The sequence below is a fragment of the Euprymna scolopes genome, chromosome 19 (genome assembly GCF_053919585.1).
Source record: "Euprymna scolopes isolate OS-2025 chromosome 19, ASM5391958v1, whole genome shotgun sequence".
Classification (NCBI taxonomy): Eukaryota; Metazoa; Mollusca; class Cephalopoda; order Sepiida; family Sepiolidae; genus Euprymna; species Euprymna scolopes.
The window spans coordinates 70,140,193-70,166,556 of NC_136500.1; positions in this window are offsets into that span (position 1 = coordinate 70,140,193).

The following is a 26,364-nucleotide window of genomic DNA, read 5'->3' on the forward strand; positions in this document are numbered from 1 at the left end:
AATTTGAGCTACCAATATATAAATATATGTATGTATGTTTACATCTCTGCCTAAAACTTTCGATAGAGGCGACGGATTTTTACAAGATCAGTATCAAATACCGAAAAATTGGCTAAAAACATTAATTTCTTCATCCTCAACTGGGCACTTTTCTACAGGGAGAGATCGCTTTCTCGCCGATATTTTCGAAAGTCATCCCCTCTTTTTGATTGTCTAGCCTTAATTTAAACCTACGTCACTTCCGGTCTGACAGTGGTCGTAACAGCAAAGACGTCACCTTTTGCCCCGTTCTTTTCCTCCTTCGCGGTACGGGTTCGAGCCTACTTTCCTCTTACTACTTTCCAAACATCCGGGCAACGCCGGGCACCCAGCTATAATATATCTATCTATCTATCTATATATATATATATATATATATATATATATATATGTATATATATATATATATATATATATATATATATATATATATATATATATTAAACATTTGCAGAATACTGGACGCAGTGCCATTATTATTAATTGTTGGGGGAGGTGATATATAGTTTCACCATATATTGTTTTTTTTAAGAAGTGTGATAACGAACAGAAATTTGTGTTTAAAAAACACAAATTAGACAAATGGTGAGGGGGGATAAATAATGGTTGAGGTGAAGAAAACATTCGACTTTAAAAAATAAGTGACGGAGAGCAACATCGTTTAAAAATGTGGTCAAAAGACCATCAATTACGAGCTGCAATAGACAAAGATAAGAAAAAAAAAATAATGGCACTGTGTCCAGTATTATTCAAATGTTTACTAAAATTATGTACTCATAAAAAAAAACTTGACAAGTTTCTGTTGATTATTTTATATTGGAATGAAATATCATCAAGTGTTAAAATTTCGAAAACCCTATAGTTATTGTTAAATAGTTGCTTAACAAAAGAAAGCAAACCATCAACTGTCTAATCGTAGTAAAATTTCCTTCACAAATCAAACATCGAAGTGTCCGTCCTTTAAAAAGAAACGAAGGAAGAGAAAAGTACGCACAGTAATAGGACTGGCGTTATCCCAGTGTGATTAGTGATTGTGATATCATTATAAGCATCATTATTGTACAACTATAATGCTGGATAGTGAGAGCGTTGAGAACCAGCAGCATCATCAGCCGCTAACCAGAGGTGATGACACAGTTTCGGTGGCTAAAGCGGGACTGCCACCCCTGGCGCCACCAGCAAAGCAATAAATAGGATAAAAAAAAAATTACCTAGCATATTCAAGCCGAGGAAAAACGCGGTTTTTAACTTTTTTCATTTTTTAACTTTTTAATTTTATTTTCTCCTCCCCCCTTTCTTTCTTTTTCTTTCCTTCTTTCTTTTTTTCCTCTTTTTTTTTTCAAGAGCAGCCCGAGAACGGAAGAAGTGGACAATATTATGCTCTCTTTGCAAATGTCTTCGAATTGCGCCAGATCCAGCATGACGCCTGTCTAACAATTGTTTGCAGGCGACATTTTTGTTTTTTTAAATCCCTTCCAGTGACGCCTATTTTCGAAAGAAGCGAAATGGTGGAGTGTCCTAAAAATCCCCGACATCCAACCTCGATAAGCATCACATTGCACATCCATCCCTTTTCTATACACTCGGCACGCACGCATTCGTACTGATCTTTCTTTCGTTCATGAGCCTCTGAGAAATTTTCTTCCCATAGGAGAGTTAGTTCGATTAAAAATATACTCTTTTTAGAGTCAGACCAGAGCAAAATATCAGGCCGCTTTTCTGTTTGGATGATGTGCACTGGAAATTTCAAAGATGTCTTCAGATCTGCTGAAACTTTCCAATCCTTTGCCCCATTCAATAACTTCATATTGGTATTCAATTTATTTTTCCTCCTTGATGGACATTTGCCTTCCTGGCAAAATTGAACCCTGAGTTCACTAGTTGTTACAGGCTGTTTGTTAGCTAATATACACTGGGATGATATTATCTCAACCAGCACTTCTAGAACCTGGTTGTGTCGCCATGTAAACATTGGGAGGGATTTTGAGCATGCAGACAAGACGTGACGCAAGGTACCGCGCTCTTTTTGACATATAGTACATAGATCAGAATCTATATATCCCCATTGTTTGAGATTCGATGCGCATGACAGTAGGTCATATGTAGACCTCAAAAGGTATGATATCGCCAGTGGTTCCATTTCGATTAAGGTGTCCCATGATAATTTAACTGGTTCAATATCACTCCATGTTGTCCACGCACATTGCTTGGCTTGAGTAACAGCAGTAGCTTTTCTTTTTTCCTCCTCAAACATTTTTATTTCCTCGGTCACCATTTTTCTCTTATCTTTAATGCCCATTTTGAAAAATGGCTCATAATTTGTGGATCCTAAACCAGCCCTGTCAACCTGAACAAGACCCATTATTTCCTTAGTTCGAAGACTGGATTCTGCTTCTTCGATTGTTTTTGTAACTGACCACTTGGTGCCAGCTTTTACAGTTGGATGTGCTTCCCGGACAAATTCATCATTTGAGTCATTCATCATCATTTGAAGACCTACCTTTCCAACTTTGAATTCTTCTACTAATGAGGACAAAGGAAGTTGCAGGCTGCCAGAATTCGTGTATAACCCTTTTTTAGAAAAACAGGGGGGACACCAAGCCATTTACGTAGATATTTATTTGCGTGTTGTTCTATCCGTTCAATACGAGATAGTGCTATTTCATAAATTTACATGGGCCACGAAAGACGGGGTACTAATTCATATTGATAGCACCAAGCTTTCATCTTTCCCGGCAAAAAAGTTTTATTTATTGCCTGAAGTCCCTTCAGGGCCATGTTTTGCAATTCCATACCCCGATGTCTGTCTATTAGTGGAATTTCGTAAAGGCGTCCTAGACTCTTCACAGGAATTTCTTTAACTGTCGGCACAATATCCCCCCCCCGACATTAAAGTGAATTTACCTTACAGAACCTTTAATGATTGACAAACTTCGACTTTTCTTTGGTTTAATCCTCATTTTCACCGTTGTAAGAAGATCAAAATACCGGTCAAGCAAACACTTAGCAGCTGTTTTTGAAGGAACAATGATGGTAATATCGTCCATGAACGCTCTTGATGGAGGAAGAATTATTTGTTTATTAGTCGTAACCCCCGTTGTAGTGTTAGCGGCACTTCTTAATATAAGTTCCATTGCTAACACAAACAATAGTGGGGAGATGACGCACCCCATCATAATGCCGATTTCAAGTGACTGCCATCTTGTAGTGTATTTTTTCATTGTAAACCTCATGAAAGCCAAACGAAAATATTTCATTATAATGTCCCTAATCTTTTCCGGGGGTGGAAATAGTTTAATGCCATATCAATTAATTCGTAGGGAACCGACCCATATGCGTTGGCTAGATCAAGCCAAATTACATGAAGGTCTAACTTTGTCTTTTTGGCCGACATAATTGATCCCCAAATCGTTTCCGCATGCTCCAGACAACCGGGAAACCCGGGCACCCCAGCCTTTTGTACTGATGTATCTATATATTTATTACTCATTATAAAGGATGTCATTCGTTGAGCAATAACACCGAAAAATATTTTTCCTTCAATATTTAAAAGTGATATAGGACGGAAATTCGGAATACCTTTTGAATTCATCTCCTTTGATATCCAAATACCATTAGCAAGGCTCCAGTCATGTGGCACAGTACCCTGCTTCCAAGTCCTCTGAAGGAGGCCAGTCAACTTTCTGAGGACACGAGGACAATTTTTATATAATTTATACGAAATTCCATTAACTCCCGGGGCACTACCAGCCCGAGCCTTACGTACGAAATCAAGGACTTCCCCAAATTTAATATGCTGGATGTCAAAGCTGAATATTGGGTCCTTTAGTATTGGTAGGTTTTCCATGAAAGAAATTGGAATATTACTCGACTTATCTGTATATGTTTTATATAAATGGTCCTCGATTTCCTTCTGTGATACATCGAGTTGGCCACTTTTTGATTCAACGAAAAGTTTCTTAGCGAATCCATATGGATTCGTATAAAATGATTTCCGGGGCTGGCGTCTTTTCTTTCGTTTCTTCCGTTGGTTTTCTGCTCTTGATATTTTTAGAATTTCTTGTTTAATTTCATTTAAGAGAATTAATATTCCCTCTTTTTCTTGCAAATGAGATTCTTTAAGACGGCGTTTTAATAACCGTTGTTCGGATCTTAATTTTCCTTTTTTCATTTGTCGTCTGTTTGGTTTTTTCTCCGCGTTTTTTCCTCCGCCAGATACTATGCCAAATCTATCATAACAAACGTCATATGTGATCTTGCAAAATATGCCCATTTGCTTTTCAATGGGACCTTTAAGGTGAACCGATAATAAAAACGAGAGCTCTTCATCAAGATTTGACAAAACAGCCTTCTGGTTACCTTTAGGCCATTGAATTTTTGGTTTGCTGGGAATGTCTCCTGGGGGCTGATGTTCAACAATGGAATCCTGAACACTGTGGGTGTTATCCTGGTTAGTAGTCACATCGGTCGATTTATATTCCCGGTTAGGTGAACAACGTTGTTGACACCAACGTGCCTTATGGATTTTCAAACCACGCAAACTCTTAAAGGTTCTTCCGCAGTCACATGTTGTAGCCGGGTACAATTCCAAGTCGTTGCCATTAGACTGTCATATATCTACGGGTTATGTGGCAAATTACAGCTCTGAACTAATTGTGGTTTCTGTTTTACAGGTGTTTGAACTGAGTCAGGTGTGAAATGGAGCCTGCTGAATGTCGAGCAGTGATCCGGTTTTTGTATTTGAAAGGACACACACCACAGGAGACTTTTGATGAAATGAAAGAAACTTATGGTGATAATGCCCCATCATATGACCTTGTAAAATCCTAGCACTGTGAATTCAAACATGGCCGGAAGTCTGTGGAAACAGCTCCCAGACCTGGTCGCCCCCTTCTGCCATTGATGAGGCTTCTGCGTGTCTAGTTGAGGCTGCCATTTTGGAAGATCGGCGTATTACTATTCGTCAAATAGCCCAAGATGTTAAGATTAGTACAGGGTCAGTGGAAACTATCATTCATGACCATTTTCATATACATAAGGTGTCTGCCAGATGGATTCCCAGGTTGCTCACACCATTCCAGAAGCGATAACGCGTCGAGTGCTCGAGGATAAATTTGGATGTGAGTCAAAGTTTTTCAAAAGACTGATTATACAGGATGAACCCTAGGTCCATCACTATGATCCAGAGACAAAAGCCCAGTGAATGCAGTAGAAGAAATTGGACTCCCCGCCTCCAAAGAAGGCAAGGCTGCAGTCCTCCGCTGGCAAGGTCATGTTCACAGTCTTCTGGGACCAGAACGGAGTAGTGATGACAGATTTCATGGCAAAGGATACCACAACTACAGGAGCCTATTATGCTTCACTTTTGAGGAAATAAAGGGAAGCTATCAAAATCAAGAGGCTGGGCAAGATCAGCAAAGCTACACTCCTCCTGCAAGACAACGCTGCGGTTCACAACTCGCATGTCGCCAGATCAGAAGCACGGGCGTGTGGTTATGAAATTCTTCCCCATCCTCCTTACTCTCCTGACCTTGCACCCTCTGACTAACCTCTTCCCAGCCATGAAGTTGTTTTTTGAAAGGAAAGCGTTTCCCAGATGATGCAGCCTTGATTTCTGAAGTCACGTCGTGCTTGGAGGCCTAACCTGGGGTGTTCTACAAAAACGGTATCCAGAGCTGCATCAAACGATGGGAGAAATGCATAACTCTGGGTGCTTACTATGTAGAGAAAGACTAATAACTGTGCCAAATTTCGTTGCTCTAATGCTATGGGAAGTGTGTCAGGGACATTACTTATTGCACGCCCCTCGTAAGTTTCATAATCCACTCCAGGTGCCATTTCAATGTGTGAATAAAAAACACAATTTCTGGAGACAGATAAAACAAAATGAAATAAATAAAAGCCAAGCAAATAGACATTTAAAAAAAGTTACATGTAGCTTTAGTGATTAAAATTATGTTCATGAATCATATTTATAAATCAGCACAAGTTAAAAAGGTATCCAATTGTATTAATATTCTAAAATCTGAAAAGGTGGTATTTTATCTATTTTGTTTGGCTTTGTTGAGCAATTCTTTTTTATTTTATTATTTGATTTATTTCATCATGGCAGTTGTCAACGACAGCTCTGCCTGTTCGATAGCGTCTCTTTTAAATTGTCATGACACTTTTAGTAAACGAAACAACTTTGGGTTATCCTCGCAAAATTACTTCTAATCTTAAACAATGAGTTTTAATTCTCAATTCTATGAATTCTATATACCGTACTGACCACAACTAACAATCTGTCTAAGTCGGGCCCGTTATACAATATATATATATATATATATATATATATATATATATATATATATATATATATATATATATATATATATATATATGTATGTGTGTGTGTGTGTGTGTGTGTGTGTGTGCATTGTTTATATTAGGGAGTTTCTGTTTAATTATACCTTTTATTTTTTACATTTATCTTATTTTTTGTGTGAAAATCTTCTATATATTAATAGGATAACGTGTGTGTTATTTATTTGTGTGTCACGCTTACATCCGAGTGACCGAGTTTAATTGTTATGGACTTCAATTTCTTGTCATAAATAATTTTACCAAGAATTCTGCATAAGTTTTGGTTTCGGTTCTGATTATAGCTGATGGCATTTATGTCATCTTTTTTTTTTTAAATAATTTTATCATAAATTCTTCATAAGTTTTGGTTTCGGTTTCGATTATAGATGATTGGACTCCAATAGTCTATTTTATTTTTAATAATTTTATCAAGAATTCTCCATAAGTTTGGTTTCGGCTTCGATTATAGATTATGGCACTCCACTAATCTATTTTTTATCAAAATTTTACCAAGAATTCTTCATAAGTTTTTGTTTCGGCTTCGATTATAGATGAAGGAACTGAAGTTTTATATATATATATATATATATATATATATATATATATATATATATATATATATATATATATATGTGCGTGTGTGTGTGTATATATGTATATATGTATATATATATATATATATCAAAAGTTTCGGTTTCGGTTTCGATTCAAGCTGATGCGCCCAACTCATATAGATACTTTTTTTTTTTAAATCGCAACTTTGTAATATATAAAAATCGATAAAACATTTACTCTATAATAATATATATGAAATCTGCAAGAATTACAATATCATATTCAAGTGCACTTTAAGACCGGGCTACGCCGGGTGTTCCTGTTAGCTTAAATAAATACTTTTGCAGTTTTAACAAAAGAGCTACAATAATATCAGAGCGTCTCCATTTACGCTGAATATCTACAGAATGCCAACATCAATATATTACATATAAATGAGTCTCCTGTGGAATTTTCCACTGGTCCCGCAAGTAAAATATAAATTCGATAGGTATCACAAACGGTTTCGATTCTACGTCGAATTTTCTTCAGGTGGGTAAAGCAAATGGGTGAGAAAAAGAAAAAAGAAGGCGGGAATCTTAGTAGTAAGTGCGGGGCTATTAGTAGACAGGTAGGCACCATAGTGTTGGGGAAAGCAGTTAGAATTTTTTAATCAAGTAAAGATTAGATGCCCCGCAGCAGAAGACAAAGTCGGCGGACACGTCTAACAGACATGGTCGAATGTTCGCGAGCAAGAAATTTAAAAAATATATATTTACAAAACTTTAAGGATTAAAAAAACAAAACTTTTTTTTCTATTTACGCAAAACTTTTCTTAAAATGAACGCATTTAAACAAAATATATTTAAATAAATGGGTGTCTTTCTCAGTGCGTTCTTTTTTTATATATTTACAGAACTTTTAAATAATAATAATAATAATAATAATAATAATAATAATAATAATAATAATAATGATAATATAAATAAATAAATGTTAATTTTTACGACGTGCCCCAGCGTATTATAAACACCCCAGCCTCCCTATGTTAAGAACAGCTTTCGGAATAAACACACCCAACCTCAAAAGCCGTTGGGAGGTGTTTATTCCGAAAGCCGTTCTTAACATGAGTTGGTTAGGAGTGTTTATACTAAGCTGGGGTAGATCGTAAAATACTGCCAAATAAATAAATAAACTGACGTTATAACTGAGAATTTCGGATGATGTCAATTAAAAAATGCATAATTAAAAAAATAAATAAATAAAATTATTATAATTAAACTTTTAAATGGCCGAAACAAATATAAACTAACTGACTTGTTTGGATTTTTGCGACCAAGATTAGTTTTTATGTACAGTGGGGTTTTTTTATGTTTCTTTGTGCGTTTTTAATACAATGTAATATTTATTTAAAGCACGATGATTGTAGGTGGTCAGTGTAAGAGAAATCCTTCTAGACCGCATAATAAAATCACAAGTATAAGCAAAACAATCGAGATTTTTAAAAATATTTTTTATTCACATATCTTTTATAACTTTTATTTTTATAAAGATGAAGTGTAGTATCACAAGATATAAATCTTTTTATAATTTTCATTTCTATTTTTTTTAAATGCTATTTGCTTACTTCTCCATAATTAATATTATTCATTCTTTTTATTTATTTTTTTAATTTTTATTATTATTATTATTATTAGTAGTAGTAGTAGTAGTAGTAGTAGTAGTAGTAGTAGTAGTAGTAGTTTTATTAAAGTTCTGTAAATATATTTTTTAAAAAACACACTCAGAAAGACACCCATTTATTTAAATAAATTTTGTTAAATTTACGTTCGTCTTGTCACTTATACTAAAAGGTTTTGTGTAATTAGAAAAAAGTTTGTTTTTTTTAATCCTTAAAAGTTTTGTAAATATTTAATATTAAAGAAAATGGTTTGTAAATATATATTTTTTCTTTTAAATCTTAAAAAGTTTTGTAAATATATTTTTTTTAAAATTCTTGCTCGCGAACATTCGACCATCTGCTATTTGACGTGTTTACAAACAACCAACCGCAATATCAAGGCCGAACAACCGGTGTCACTTGAAATGTTCGTCAATCTTTGTCTTCTGCTACATGGTATCTAATCTTTACTTGATCCAAATTTTTATCCTGTGTGTCAGAATCTGGTTTATTGGATAAAAGTAATCTTATGCCAAACATTTAAGATATTGTTACTGATAGGCAATATTACTGTAGATTTTTTAAAGTTTTATTTATGTAGCTTCAAGTATTTTTACTTTCCTAATTTATTTTGGAATGTATTATTATTATTATTGTGTTAGGAACTAGAATTTGTCTTAAATCCGTGGGAGGGGTAGTTATGATTCGTCGATGTTGATAAAGAATCTACTGTTGATTTTCTGCAAATAATGGCTTCACTTAACGTTTAAAATGCAGAAATCAAGTATCATGATTCAACTGTGCTCTAAACAGAAGCATTCCTTTCAAACGCGTCCCTGATTTATAAAAAATAACAGTTGTTGAACTATAGATGTATTTTACATAATCACTTGAATTAAAGTTAAACTTACAAAAGTTAACTATCATGGTTAAATTGTGCTCTAAGAAGAACCATTCACTTCGAACGCGCTCCTGATTTATAAAAGAATCTAAAGTTGCTTTTATAGGCTGGCCATTGCTGCGTGTACGGTGATAAAACTTCTCGTATCAACTTGTTAGGTTGTATAAAAGTGTTAACTTTGATCAAAATCGGACTTCTTTCTTTAATCGGCTTTTTTCGATTATCGATTTTTTATACTTATCCGATACCGGAGACATAAGTTGCAGGGAATTACGAAGGGAGATGAGTAGTAAGATGTCTGTTCACATTACACTTGAACTTCTGCATGTCAGTAGAGTTGGGAGAGCAGAATCCGGGAAGGGAGTTCCAAAGTCTAACAGTTCTGGGGAATAAACTATTAGAGTAGTAGGGTTTCTTACACCTAGGGATCTCTACTGTGAAGGTGTGGGATTTAGGGCTTATCGGAGGTATTCACGTCTAGGGGTACAAGTGCTTGTAGTTCGTCAGAGCAGTCACCATTAAAGATACTTGTAGAACAGGCAGAGGGATGCAACATTTCGTCGATGGGACAGAGGTTGAAGCCTAGATGACAGTTAAGGGCCTATCAGTCGTCGGAAATAACCTTATTATATCAAATCATCACTACAAATGATTATTGCACAACTAACCCAGTGACTACAATACACATACTAACCTTTATCCTCCGGGCCATAATACTTGGTAATCCCTTTGTAAAAATAAATAGAGAGCAAGTATTATGTCAAAATGTGTGTGGCATTACATACGAGAATGATCTTTGCTCGGATGAGTTGTTAGAGTGACAACAGTTTTTTTTTATAGTATCAAAATGATTCTGTGTCAGGTATTTACTTCTCTCCTACAGCGGGAAAATTTGTCACGGGGCCGGAATGTGCTTGTGAGATGGGGAGGGGGTGAAAAGACAGAGGGCAAGTGCACTCTGGATCCTTAAAAATGGCAGTTAGCTACAAACTAATTTCCACTTCCCAGCGCGAAAAGGTTAGCCTGTGAGAATGTAGCACGTAGAGCTGAATCTTTAACGTTTTTATAATTGTTATCATTTTGTGTTACTAAGAGACCAAGTGTAGCCTATTTTATACACCCAACCTCTCGTTCAGCACAGTTTTTTTTCAGCACAGTTTTTTTTTTATTATTATTACAGAAAAACGGTTTAACATCGTCCTCACACGAAAGTATCTTACTTCCGCTCCTGCCCATCCTTGGTAAGTTTAACAATTCCAGAGTCTCGCGTAACAGACAGTTCTATGCGGTTAGTTGTGATCTGCGCCGATCAGACACTGGCCTTCGATGACAGTTGGAATTCGAAATTAGCAAATAAATATAGATATAAAAAAAGCTAGGTCGTCGGTTAAATGTATTTCTTGGAAGATTAACGTGTCTGATTGTTATTCAAGATTAATGTCAGAGATTAGTGTTTTCAAATGTAGATTCAGTATATCAATTTTTTTTATTTTGTTGTATTCTTGCAAGACAGCGAAGAGGAAGGTTTTTATTCTTTCTTCCTTCTTTCTCTTCATTTTCTTATATGTTGATTGAATAGCGTATCATTCTGTTAAAACAAAGCCATTAACTACACAAGCAGTAAGTACCGACATATAGAATCAACAGTGGGTTCTTTGATATGACAAGGACGCGTCCGAAATGATAATGCTCCATTAGACAGGATTGGAATTTACTCTCAATGGGGAAATTTTCAAACAATCTGGAACCTAATAATATCATTCCATTCTATTCAAGGATTGATATTCTACTCAGATACCCAAATCTCGTATCCATTTTTAACAGCCCTTATTTTCTTTCTCTATGGCCCTTAAAACAGATTTAATCTTTAATATCTAATTTATAATCAATGTATGTGCTGAACAGCAAAATTATATTTACGATTTTGCTAATGATTTTCCTCTAAGGAGATGAGCCTACATCGAAAATTCATGGATTATGAAAATTATTCTTTATTCAAATAAATTTTGGATTTGAAAAATTATATTTAAATTTAAAATTTTTTAATTTAATTTAATATCCATCTATCTATCTATCTATTTCTATCTTTCTCTCTCTCTTTCTCTCTCTCTCTCTCTCTCTCTCTATATATATATATATATATATATATATATATATATATATATATATATTTATATCCCCGAAACAGTGTTTCATGGTAAACAACAGATGATCCCTTAAATAAACATTAGTATTAGTGTGAATTCGTGAGAGCAAGTTGATGCATTGATTGCACGTGATTAAATGACTTCCAACGAATGATAAAAAATATAAAAAGTAAATATTTTTGTTTATATAGCTTTAAAGATTAAAAAACTTCCAAGACTATATATATATATATATATATATATATATATATATACATTTATATATATACATACATATATATATATATTTATCTTTATATATATACCAGCTTTCTTTATACTAGCAAGCGTAAAGCGAATAAAAACGAACAGCTATATGTACACTAGCAATAACAAGTTAAACCATCGCACACACATACACAATGACATGCTGCCAAATACTCACATACGTGTATTGCTAATATGCACATATATTCACACTATGAAGATTTGAACTTGTTATTTCTAACCCAACTTTCTTCGCCAAACACGTATTTGTATTATTGACTAAAACACTATCTAATAACAATAATTAATATTAAATGTCGATGTGGTTCCTGGCTGTACACAAACAAGATATTATTGTACAAAATGGCCTCTATTAAAGCTAAGGATCACGGCACAAGTTAAGAAAAACCTGATGTAAGATTTAAATCATCTTGGCGTTACCGATAGGTCGATAATTCACAAGCAGTGAAAGGTGCGGACAAAACCATTGATCGTGTTATGTACAGACAATATCAAAAGAAAAGTTATTTCGAACTATTTAAGAATGCAGATAAAACTTTGACGCCAGTGTTACTGAATCAATCGTGCTTCGGCCATGTTTAATCCGTCTGAAATAATCCTCGTTGAAGCGACGGTTGTTCGCTGTTCAGAATGAAAATGTCCGCAGAAGAAACAACCGGATGTCAGCCATCAAGCGACGACTTCGCAGATAAAGAAGCGTCTCGGATAAGCACTTAGCGTACGGAAACACGTACGCAGAAAACATGCGGAGGATTCGTAATCTTTAAATCCACAGAAGCTGAAAAAGAAAGGAAAATAGACAGAAAAAAAAACAGCGAAAACACGTAAATAAATCTTTTCTGTACATTTGAGTATATTTTGAAAGCAGAAAAAAGATTTATTTTAATAAAATCCGCTGAAATAAAGAAAATGTTGTCAAAATTTACAAAAGAAAATAGAATTTGAAAGCATATTACGTTGCAAATATTGACGAGTTTATAATATTTCTAATATCTTCGGCTTTCCAATAGAAAGTTTTAGCGGGAAAAAAAATTCAGACGTTTTTAAAAATCTATTTAGTTATTTTTATCGTATTTATTTATTTTTTATTTGTTTCTGTGTTGTATTTTTTTTTTCACTCTTTTTCTCTACGGCCTTTTTTAGCGCAGAAATCGATTGAGTGGATTCGAAAACCTAGCATCTACGATTCATAATCCGTCAGGCATACAATGTTTGCTTATCAAGCCATCTTGTTTTATTACTAAAACAAACATAGCTACTAAATTCGACAAATAAGAATAAACATAAACTGGCACATATTGCCAACATAGTTCTATATACAACTTCAAACACATATGTAAATATTGTCAGTTGCAAACACAAATATATGTGTGTGTGTGTGTGTTGAAATGTTGAAAGTTGTACAGGTTCATATGAATAAATATGCATTTCTATCGCCAAATACAAAAATTGACACATACACACGTGTGTGTGTGTGTGTGTGTGTGTGAGTTCTCCCATAAATTTAGGTTTTTAGGGTTTTTTGTATTGATATTATGTTAAAAACCGTTTTTCTATTTATTTTAAAAGAAATACATACATATATGTAAATATAGTCAGTTGCACAGACACAGACACACACACATATATATATATATATATATATATATATATATATATAACCATCCACATACAGTACTGTTTCGCTGTTTCACATTAGCTAGGCAAGAAACTACCTCAAGCCAGGATCGAAACCCGACCGCCGATATGACAGCCTGAGCTTCTAACCGTTGCGTTATTCGGCTAGTGCTATGCGGGCAGTGAGTTACGAATGGTTTGACATTGTCCAAATACCTAAGCTCAATTTTTTACGCAAATAGCATCGCTTCATACGCTAATGGTAATTTGTATATCACTTCCCAATATGATCAACCCAAGATAGGGAGCATTATAGTCATCCACATACAGTACTGTTTCGTTTTTTCACAGCTCATCAATGAGGCTAGACAAGCAAATACCCAAGCCATATATATTCGTCAGGTTTATATTAATAAATATGCATCTCCATGGATGAAATAATAATAATAATTGAAAATTGATTAAAAACAACATTTATAAGTTCTATCGTCAAATACAAACATTGATGTGTGTGTGTGTGCTCCTATAAATTTAGTTGTTTTTATATTAAAAACCCTTTTTTCTATTTATTTAAAAATAAAATACAACTTTTTTTTTTTTTTTTTTTTTTTTTTTATATATATATGTCGTGTAGTTGCATTTATCTGCAAAAGATCTAGCTAATTTGCATATTCTTTTAAACATCCATTTTAATTAATTCCTTGTTATTTTTTTCGTTTTTCTGATGGGATGATCATCTTTGGTCAACTATAACATATAATTATATTCATTATTCATTATTATTCAACTTATTTAACATATAATTATATTCATATTCATTATCATTCAACTATAACATATAATTATATTCATGCATTAATTCTACATGATTTATACTTGCATAATATGTGCGTAAAAAGCTTATAGTAAGCAACAACCTCTTTCTAAATATATTTATGTGTGCGTATATATATTTGTTTTAAAAATTTACCTACCAAACTCTTCTGTCAGTTTTGGTCAACAGATATGAAATTTAATATATTTGGACCCATGAAAAACTTCATATTTGAGTTTTAGCCGGGAACAGTGGTGCAAATATGAAAGAAATGGAATTTGCCAGCTGAAGGTCGAACGACAGCATTACGAATATGCATACGCAACGTAATCGCGATTGGTTAATGTTTTAATTTTTAGCCTCGCATCAAAAATGTTTACATAGCTCAGGCATTAACATCAAACCAAAAAGTAAATCGTAAGTTAAACGTTTTCGTTTCGATTTTCGGTGGCGGCGCATGAGTCAATTTTTTTTTAACTTTTTAAATCATTACTATATATTGGGTCCAATATAATATATATAATTATAAAACTCAAATGACCTTGTAACGATGTATGTAACCCACTTTCCGGTTTACGACATCCGGTTGCGCATGCGCACATGACCTGTGCACTGAAATATTAACGTTATTATTTCGTAATTATTATTTAACATGGGAAGAGTGGGGTTTAAAATAACTTAAACGTAATACAGAAATGAACGATGTAAAAAAAGCAGACATTATTAACAATTGTTTATTTGGATAATTTAAGCGCGAAAAAAAAAAAACAAAAGAACAATTGGGACGCTGAAATATTAACGTTATCATTTCAAAATTATTATTTAACATGGGAAGAGTGGGGTTTAAGATAAACAAAAACAAAAGAACAATTGGGACGCTGAAACGTTATTATTTCTAAATTATTATTTAACATGGAACGAGTTGGGTTTAAAATAACCTAAACGTAATACTGAAATGAACGATGTAAAAAAAAAGCAGATATATCAAAATTTGAATATAACTATAATAAGCATTATGGTATATATATATATATATATATATATATATATATATATATATATATATATATATATATATAAATACTAAGTTGAGTTTTTTCTCGCTCTGACATTGATCGTAAAAGCTTACTTTTTTATCTACTCGTTAGTAAAATGAATTTCTTAATATACTCAGTTATGAATATTTGAGCGACTTCAAGGTTACCTAATTTGCATATTGATTTAAAATATATCAATTATTTCTTATTAGTCGATTGGTTTCATTAAACTATTACGCTAAATTCTTTTATGCATAGTTTCTACATTCTGAATAATTGCGTAGAATTTAGGATGAAAACGTTCTAGCATATTGGCATGTTCTTATAAAATTGAGCTTGTCGGTGTGCGTGTGTGCTAAACGTCTGTACCAAACTCCTCACTGAATATTTTGTCTACAACTTGAAATTTTACATATGAGGTATTTAGATCTCGCGACCATTTTCGATTCGGTTTTTAGCCTGTTAAAAACGCTGCTAAAGGAGCAATATTTAAAAAATGTTGACCTTGACAAGAGTATATCGAGCATGCGTACATATACATTTTTAGCTTGAAGGCGTTTGATGTTTAGCTTAAACGGTAAAGACGAGGTTAAAGTGCTAGATAACGACTATGATTGGAGCACTGGATGTTCTGGTTTCCCAGTATATATATATATATATATATATATATATATATATATATATATATATATATATATATATATATATATATATATATATATATATATATTTCTTCTTTTTTTTTTATTCGCTTCCTATGCGTGTGTAGCCGTTTATAATCCAGTAACTTGGTTTTCTCAAGACGAAATAAAACTCATGCACGGTTGGTTGGTTGGTTGGTTGGTTGGTTGTTTTTGTTTTACGGCATATCAACCCTTTTCGGGTTATTTAATGCCGAATCCAAAGATTTTGAAGAAAAAAATTTTTAATAGAATATATTTGTTGTTTTCACGTCGGTTTCTATTTAACCCAATTAATTAAAGCAATGGTAATTAAAGGGTGGCTTCACACTCCCCAAAGCCCACAAGCTAGGGCCTCACCACTGGATATAGTTTAAAGTCATATTCAGGACCCCCATTGAGGGACTTTTACCCTCTGCAGGGGGGGGGGCAGTCGGCGTGTTCTAATGCCCCACCGACAGGACCCTTATGCACGGAGACACAAGGAGATTGTTGGCAATTTTTAAGGTTTTATTGTTGAGGTATTTAGTTGTCTTCCACTGCAAGAACTGTGGCGCCAGGATTAGAAAGTGGTATTGAGAAGTCAGCACACTCTGAGCTGCACAAAGTGCCTGAGTAGCCCTTTCTGCATTTTCCGGTAAGTCCGCCTTAGGCGATTAGCAATAAACCACGCCTTTCTCAAAGGGAGAATGCCAAGCTTTCGAGGTGGACCTCCTAGAACTGTGCAGGAACACCGCAGGTCATTACAGAAATTGTTTAATCCCTGTTGATTTTGAAGACCGAGGATAAAAATCTCGGACAATTACAAAGAGAAAGATCAAGATAAGTCCTTATAAAAAGAAATGCTACAATTATTTCTTTTTTAATTAATTTCCTTACTTCATCAAAAATTGGTTGACGAGCAGATAGTCTCGAGGAGAATTACTTAGATTCTTACATTGTGCCTACGTATGGATCGGATGTTTCCTTGCTATAAATTGCTCGTAACTTTGTTCCAATTCTCGAACCTGTGATCATCTATAATATAAGTCTTACCTGTCTGTTTAAATGTATGTATGTATGTATGTATGTATGTTTGTATGTATGTATGTTTGGGGTTGAGAGGGCTCCTGTAAGCCGTGGTGAAGGCAACCTTTCTAGGAGAAGCAAATCTCTGATTTAAAAAACCATAAAGCGGGAGACCAGTACCCGCATTAAGCTGGTCTGCAGTTTAATTTGTTCCTGGCTATCTTGCTCTTGCTTGTTGCAACATTTTGAACCGAGAGAGAGACTTAGCTGTCGTACAAAGCTAAGACTCTGTATCATCATCTTTGTATAGATACTCCCTCAGGCATTTGGGCTCATGGATTTTAAATGTCTGAGGGAGTGGCACTCGTCTGACAAGACGTTGCAATCATCATCATCATCATGTATGTATGTAAACCGTGGTGAAGGCAACCTCTCTAGGAGAAGGAAAACCCTGATATAAAACCTGCGGCGGCTGCTGCTTCCAATGATGTTGACTTGCTATTCTTTGTGGCTCAATGTGGCAGTTGTTTAGAAAGTGGGATTGTCTCAGTGCAAATTCTTTCCTCGCTATAAAAAGCTTCAAGCACAAGCATTACTTGATATGCAATGGAATACACAATTTGCAATCAGTGTGTACCTCGATAAAAAAAAGGCTGGCTGTAACCTGAAACGGCAACCAGACATTGAATGAGGACTGATGCAGATATAAGCGTAAATGGCAATAAAGGCTATGGAACTTCCAGGGTTTGTCCTGGTAGGTGTTCAGGGCGCTAAGCTTGGACCCGGTCATCAGTGGATCTGCTGGACTATAGACAGTTTATAGAGGTGACCGTCTGGCACGTGCTGCTAGTTGCACTAATGTTTGCGTCATTTGAGCCAGAGATATATTAAGTAATGGCAATACTCGAGAACGAGTTGCTGCCATCATTTTCTGTATGGGTATGTATGTATGTATGTATGTATGTATGTATGTATGTATATCTGCCTAAAACTTTCGACGGGGGCGACGGATTTTCACCGAATCGGTACCGTTTTGAAATTTGACCCTTCGGACAACAAATATCGAAAAATTGACTACAAACATTAATTACTCCACCCTCAACTGGGAACTTTTCAACGAGACGGGGTCGCTTTTTCCACCGAGATTTTTTAAAGTCATCCCCTCTTTTTGATAGACTAGTCTTAATATAAACCTTCGCCACTTCCGGTTTCGCGATGGACGCAACGGCAAAGACGTCAAGTTTTTTTCACGTTCTTTTCCTCCTTCGAGATACAGGTTCGAACCTGCCTTCCTTACGACCACTTTTTTTTATTTTTTTGCTCGACACATACCTCCACACACCCGGGAAACGCTGGGCACCCAGACTAGTTTCTCGTATAATTAATACCTGTGTCTAGCAGGTTTTGATCTAGATAGCTGACTCCTGGACCCTTATTACCTCACTCACGCTCGGATCCATTTCTGTTCATCACTAGGTTGTCTTCGCATGAGCACAGTGAAAAACTCTCGAAAATCATACTAGCTGACATAATCTCTACCTACCTGCGCAAGGTCCCGATATAACAGAGTATCTAATATATATATATATCACTAGAAGTGAGAACAATTTCCTACTCTTGTACTGATATCTACTGCCACACTTATTCAATACACCGGAAACACTTTCTTGGACACAATAAATATTTCTTTTATGATATACTATAAGAATCCATTGAGGAAATGTGTCACCTTGAACAATTGTCTGGGTTATTAGTGTTCACTTCTGTTTCTTCTTATATATCTTTTTCTTTGAGGTTTTTGTCTTCTATTTCTTGATCGAATTACTCGACCGTTTGCTTTAAAGTTGAAGATGTCGGATAATAGGTAAACATCGTATCCGCCCGTAGGCAGAACCATTTAACCGGAGAATGATCGTAGCGATGGGGGAAAAAAGGATAAATTCTCGACGGTCTTAACGAAAAGCACACGAAAACTAGACAGAAGAGCAAAGAGATTTCTAATTCTTCAATTCGGTGCGTAATGATACGTAATTTGCAGTCTTCAATACTAATTTAAACGACAGCTTGTGTTGCGGTGTAAAGAGACCGATAAAACAGCGGCAATACGTCCTTTTGTTTGTAGAATATGGTCCACAAAAAGGAAGAGGAGGATGAATGGAACGAGGGATACTGTGATTGTGAAGTTAGTCGAAAAAGACAATTATTTTTGCAGCTGTCAGTAAATTCCCAGTGGCAAGGATATGTGTGAAATCAATAACAACAAAAAATGATTTTCTATATGTTTATTTGTCTGGTACTTTTTATTTTGTTTCTTTTGTTCGTGTTCTTTTCAACCAAGGGAGGTAAATGGGTATTTATTGCTTGTTTGCTTAGGTTTTATGTTGTCAAGTAAGAGAGGTATAGACAGAGAGATGGAGAAATAAAAAGAAAGAGAGGAGTACAATATCTCTTTAGTAAGCCACGATTAGGATTAGGGTTAGGGTTAGGATTGTAGTTACCACATCTAAGAGTGAGTTGCATTCTGGGAGCAATTTATTCTAGGAATTTAACATGATTATACCTCTCGAATTGTATTCGACATCTTTTATTTTTCGGTTATAGTCAAAATTGTCTTCTCTTTGTGACTTCCGGATGTTTCTGTTCAGTAGACGAAACGACGATGACGAGCAACATATGGTCCATTCTGATTAATGATGGCCTTTCTCATATAACGTAAAAGCCTTCCGCCCCATTTCCCTTTGTTGTGAATGGATTTCTTTTCCTCTTAATCATGGCGGATTATCCAGACAAAAGTAAAACAAAAACCGGAAGTCAATAATAGCAGATAATCTTTGCTATCGCCATTTATATATATATATATATACATATATATATATATATATATATATATATATATATATATATATATATATATATATATATCTTGTGTACGTTTCCGACGTTTATTAAAGCACGGAGTTTAGTAGTAATTGAGAATTCGGTAACCCATAGAATGCTTCAGGCGAGAATGATAATGTATATTGTGTCAATACGGTGCTTCTTTGATATTAGGACCAAAATCGAAAATCAGCATATTGAATTCCAATTAAAACTGATGGTATCTACTTAATTGTCATGTCGGAAATAGTAACATATCCAAAAATTACGAAAAACTGTAAAGTAAAAAAATTAATTATTAATGAAAATAGTTTTCGAAGAAATTTTCAAGTTTTACTAAAATAATAAATAGAAGGTTAGCATTTCAAACAATGAGTTACTTCGGCGGTGGATCTGTTAGATTGGTAACTCTTCATTTTTTTTTATTAACCCAGTCTAATACAAATGATCTACCACACATATCTGGTGCATTTATTTATAATTACAGCGTAAGTAAAAAAAAAATTTAAAAAAAAGGAAAACGGTGTTAATGCAACGCGTGTTTGCTTATATCTCATTATGCGATATCTCAAATCAATTGGATCAATAAATTAGTATCTGTCATACTTTTTCAAATACGATCATGATGCATGATTTTACAGCTAGAAGTTAGCCTGCGTAATATACCGCTGCATTCAGATGATCCCACGAACATATATTCGATTAATTTTGAATAAAGTTACATTAAATCATCGCATGCAGCAGGTAAATATTAAAGAGATCTAATCTGAAATCTCAGCCGATTTAGCCGAAAATGGATAGATCACATTCCATTTTATAAAATGACGATCACAACGTGATACAATTTTATCGAACGCATACTTATCTTATAGACTTTGTTCATGCCGTTGTAGAAAAGAAAATACGCATTTAAATGCGTCACTTTAACAGGGATTGGTTCCGTGATCGACTGACGTTAATTTCGTTGCGGCATCAACTGAGATCTACACCATCCATGAGTCGAATTCACGTTGACACACCGGTAATCGTTAGATCACCGCAGTTAAGCAATGTTGAGCATTGTAATTACCAGATAGGGCGATCATTTGGGAATACCATGCGCTGTATGTAGAGGGACGTCGAAATTTCCCTGCAAGAATTGCTAAAACCTAGACGACATCATTCTTAACCGAGATATGCATGCTATTGGGGACCGTTTTGGATTTTGATATTCTCATGAAACTTCCTCCTACAGTGGAGACCGGTTCAACCCACCAAAGTGAATGCTACCAGCATATATATATAGCTCTACCTATGTATTGAGCACTGTTGACGTAAAGACTGATAATTTACGCATAAAATTATGTCTTTGTATATTAATTTATATGATTAAATGAAGTAATCACACAGACATACACACACACACATATATATATCTATATATATATATATATATATATATATATATATATATATATATATATATATATATATATTATGCCACCCACCCTAAAATTGAAAGATACGATGGTTTTAAAGAATAGGTTTTGTATATCATATATTATTATATAGAACCTGTCAGCGGTACCATTAATGTAGTAGTTTTATTATCTTTACTTATATATAAAAGGCATTTTATAGGAGAAGGTTCGTTCCTCATTGATTCCGAAACGGCTGAACCGATTTTTATGAAATTTCACATAAAGGTGCTTTATGTGTCTGGGTGCCCTTAGATAGCTTTGTATTTGAACGCCTTTTATAAGTATCAACAACCGTTAATCTATAATCGAAAAATCCGATTGAAGAAAAAAATCCAGTTTTGAAAAAAGTTAACTCCTTATAAAGCCTAAAATCATAAGTGCAATATAGATGTTTTATCGCCTCGGCGTTTAATATCATGAGTAAGTACTTTGATAAGACAGGAGCAGGTTCGAAATAAATGTTTCTGTTTAGGGCCAATTAAACCGTGATACTCGACTTTTTTATTTTAATCTTCAATTCAAAGTATTATATAAAAATAATTTTATAAACTCAACAGTAGGTTCTCTACAGTGCAATGTAGCTTACAATGTATTATATATTAAGTTACTATAGGAAAACATTTCGAGTTTCCTTCTGGTGCACGGAATGGGTCCTTTACTAGAGCAAGCCATCAATCTATTTGATTACAAAAGGGCAATTTCATAGATTTCGATGACTATAAAAGTATGGTGTGGTACATTCGTTGATTCTCATCCAATCAGTGTGTGCAAAAAGTCTCTATCCAACTTCTCTCTGAATATTTTGTCGACAGACTTGAAATTTGATATATAGGTTATTTGGAACCTGCAACACACTTTCGATTTGGTTTTTAGTTAGTACAAATTGCTGCTAAGTGGACAAAAATCAAAAACAAAACAGTTGACTTTAGCAAGAGTATTCAACTAAACCTTTTTTGCATGTACAAGCCAACAATTATAGGTTAAAGAACTTTATTTTCTAACTATTAATGTACGTTATGAGTGTGGCTCAGAGGTTAAGAAATAAGGTTGAGGATTTATACGTCCTGGGTTCAATTCTAGCCGATGGTAACCAAGTCGGTTTTCTTTTATATTTTCGAAATCACTTCTATATATTGGGTCTAATATAATAATCGATTGAGAGTTTACTCTATAATAATAAATACGAAATCTGCATAAATTAAAATGCCATAATAAAGTGTATTTTACGACCGGGCAACGCCAGACAGCCAGCTAATAGAATTATATTTGACAACTTTATTCGACAATAAATATCCAATGAATGGTGGATATGCGGCAAAACAAAACAAACCAACTTGAACTTTGAATGAAGTTGCATAAGCAGGCACTGTTTTCGCAAACCACTAACCAAACGGAACCAATTTCAGATTGAATTGACTCTTTATAACGTGTCAACGATGGCAAGGCTAGTCACATGTTTATAATCGAGTCAAGGAACTTTTCAGCGGTAACGCGTTATAACTAATTAAAATATTTACGCAGTTAGACGCGCATTTATATATTTGTTTTTATTAATAAAGATAAAGGCTAAGTTAAAATTGAATATTATTTCGTTAAAAATGGATGGAATTATTTTAATATGATAATAAAAATGTATGCGGAGTAAGAGTGGTCAAGTTATGTCTACACGACTCTTTTGTGTTTTTGGATCAAACCTTTGTCAACTTCGAATATAATCACTTCGCCTGTTACTTTCAGTGTCGGGAATAATAAAAAAAAAATGCAAGATTATAGGTTATCAAATATCTGCAACATCCTGAGCAGACGATCCTGAGGCACTATCTTAGTGTGATCTATTCAGAAGTTCGATGTAACGACACAAGATATATAAAAGTGAAAATATGTGTGAGGATACTCCTCAACCGATATTCTTAACGAATTTTTGATCTACAGACATGAAAATCAGTTTATAGAGTAATCGGACACAAGGAAATATTTTTAATCGATTTTCATCCGGAAAAAAAACCGCTGAGAGGTCAAAATTGAAAAATTAGTAGTGCGTGTCATCGAACTTTTAACTGTTTGTCAACTGTTTCACGAATGCACATGCGCAACCGTGAAACTTGAAAACTTCTTTATGCTAAGAAAATGTAGGTTTGAAAACACTTAATTAGATCATGTCAAACTTGTGTAATAGACTCACTGCATTTAGGTTTTTGTTTCAATCTCAGCTCGAGTATTGTTTTACTTACAAGAAGTGAACTGTTTAGAGAAACATAATACTGTCTTCAGTATCCCGCTGACTAGCGGAGGAAAAGGAGTGCCTGAGTTTTTTTGTTTTTTTTTAGTAGTACTGTCTATTTAGCGCCTACTATTTCTTAACAGCCATCCTTCTGGTATTGGCCAGGCGTATCGTTGTTTCACTTCGGTAGTCTGGCGAGAACAGAGTTTCGACGAGATTATGTCGTACCGACTATACAAACATGCAGAAATTTAATTTTAATATAAAAAATACATCTTGCTGCTTAAAGTGTTTCTATAAGCATGGTCCCTAATCAAAAATAGCCTATTATGTTACATTGGCAATTTGCCTTGTTAGGGATGAATATAAGTAAAATAATAATAATAATAATAATAATAATAATAATAATAATAATAATAATAATAATAATGTACTTCCATCAAGGACCAGTAAATGTTGTCAACGTCCATAAATGAAACTGCTGGTTTCGGCTCGACTTGATTCGAACTTGGCACTCCAGCTTATTAGTTCAAGTGTGTTGATCAAAAATTCGTTAAGCATATAGGTTGAGGAGTACCGTCACACATATATCCTCACTTTTATAGATCTATAGATTGTGTCGTTACATCAAACTTCTGATCACACCAAGATAGTGCCTCAGGATTGTCTGATCAGCATGTTTCAGATATTTTATCTCTTTATTACTCCCTCCCGACTGAAGGTTACGGTAGTTCAGTGGTTAACGACACGGGCTGGCGATCTTGTTATCCCAAGTTCGTTCCCCTTTCCCTTGAGATGTTGACAACCTTCACGTGGTCCATCCTGTAGGTACCTGATATCTTTCTAGAAAGAATTCTGGCTATAAAAATATCGGGGAAACCAATGCCAACAATATAACTCTCGGATTCATACGATGTGATGAGGATCACTTCCAGACTTTTCATTGGGAAATAATTGATCCTACCACTGACCATCACTGAACAACATTTTTTTAATCTAGCAGATAACAGATAAAACTGCGAAGATCTTCAGATTTCTGCGGTAATCACCCCATCTGCGGCTTCATAGCAGTATGTGGGTCCCATTCATTGCTTTATTTGGAGGTTTGCCTGCAAGTTGCGCCGGTTGCGCTAATGGTAATTTGTATTTTTGACAGTTGACCAAAGCTATGCGCTCTACTGTGTATCGATCTATTTCTTCTGCTTGTAACCATTGTGTTTCCGCTTCCACGATAATTTTTTTCTGTTTGGCCATCTCCGTAGCAACTGCCACGTAATCTTCATTTCCCTTGAGTGAATAAGTCCAGAAGCGAGAGGGCATTTCGGGTCGAACTTTGGTTTCGATCACTCACTTTGCGTAGATATACAAACTGGCACTCAAATTTCAGGCACAATATTTCCAAGAGAAAAGACACAAAAACGTTACGGACTAAAGAGCACCAACAATGAAGCCTGCCGAGGTTCGGTGCATGGATTTCCTTTGATCTAACTCGACCCCCATTCATCATGAAACCCAGTAAATCTTGTATCGTCATCTATAAATCAGAATTGAAATAGTAGATATATCTGTCTACTCTTTTCAACACATACTCTTTCATGCTATTGGTAGGTAGGTAGGTAGGTAGGTAGGTAGGTAGGTAGGTAGATAGACCGATAGATAGATAGATAGATAGATAGATAGATAGATAGATAGATAGATAGACGCAAAAAGACATAGAAACAGAGAGGGATAGGAGGGGGAAAGGAAAAGAATCAGAAAGCTATCAGAACGCAAGAAATGGAAATATATCGCAGTTTATTATAAAATGAATTAATAATTCTAAATCAAATATAATATGATAATCGTCGTAAAATTAATAGCATAATAGACCTAACATATGATTTCCGATCATTCCCCCATAAGGAAATAAAATAAAATAAAATAAATATCAAATAGATAATATGCACTAAAAATAATTGAATAACACAGTATGTAGGCACACAACAACCACCACTAAAGTAAAAGGTGTCAAATAAATAAATTAATTTAAATTTTATCCCATTTTCTGCAGACAACATTGATATTGACTGGGGCAAAAGCATAAAAATTCATTATGATATCTTGTAATGCTTTCTCTCTCTCTCTCTCTCTCTCTCTCTCTATATATATATATATATATATATATATATATATATATATATATATATATATATATATATATATATTCATGCGCAATGCTTTTCGTTGTTTGTAAATAAACTGTAAAAGCGGTAGGCGAATGTTTATTTAAATGGATATTTATTGAGGTCATTTGCCAGCAACGATCCCATGAGCTAATGTGTAGAACTGCCGACTATCAACGCGATAGTTGTATATGCATGGGTTCGAATACCCCTATATTAAGTTTCATGTCTGTAGAGAAAGGTGCTAGTCTAGCCGCACTGATGAGTTGTGATACAACGAAACAATACTATACGTCGATGACTATATATTTAAGTCCCTCTCTTTAAGTACAATACTCTCATAAATGCATCTCACCCGCTACTTAATGATGAGGGTGGTTAAGTGGTTAACAGCACAGACTGGCGACCTGGGTGTCCCAAGTTCGAATCCAGTTCATTACACAAAAATCTCTTTCACTTAGGATGTTGGCAACCTTCACGTGTTTTTCCCCATAAGTACCTAATGTTTTTCTAGAGATAATTCTGACTAGAAAAATATCGAGGAAATCAATACGAGCAATAGAATCTGTAACAGAGACGCTGACGCGTATTTAAC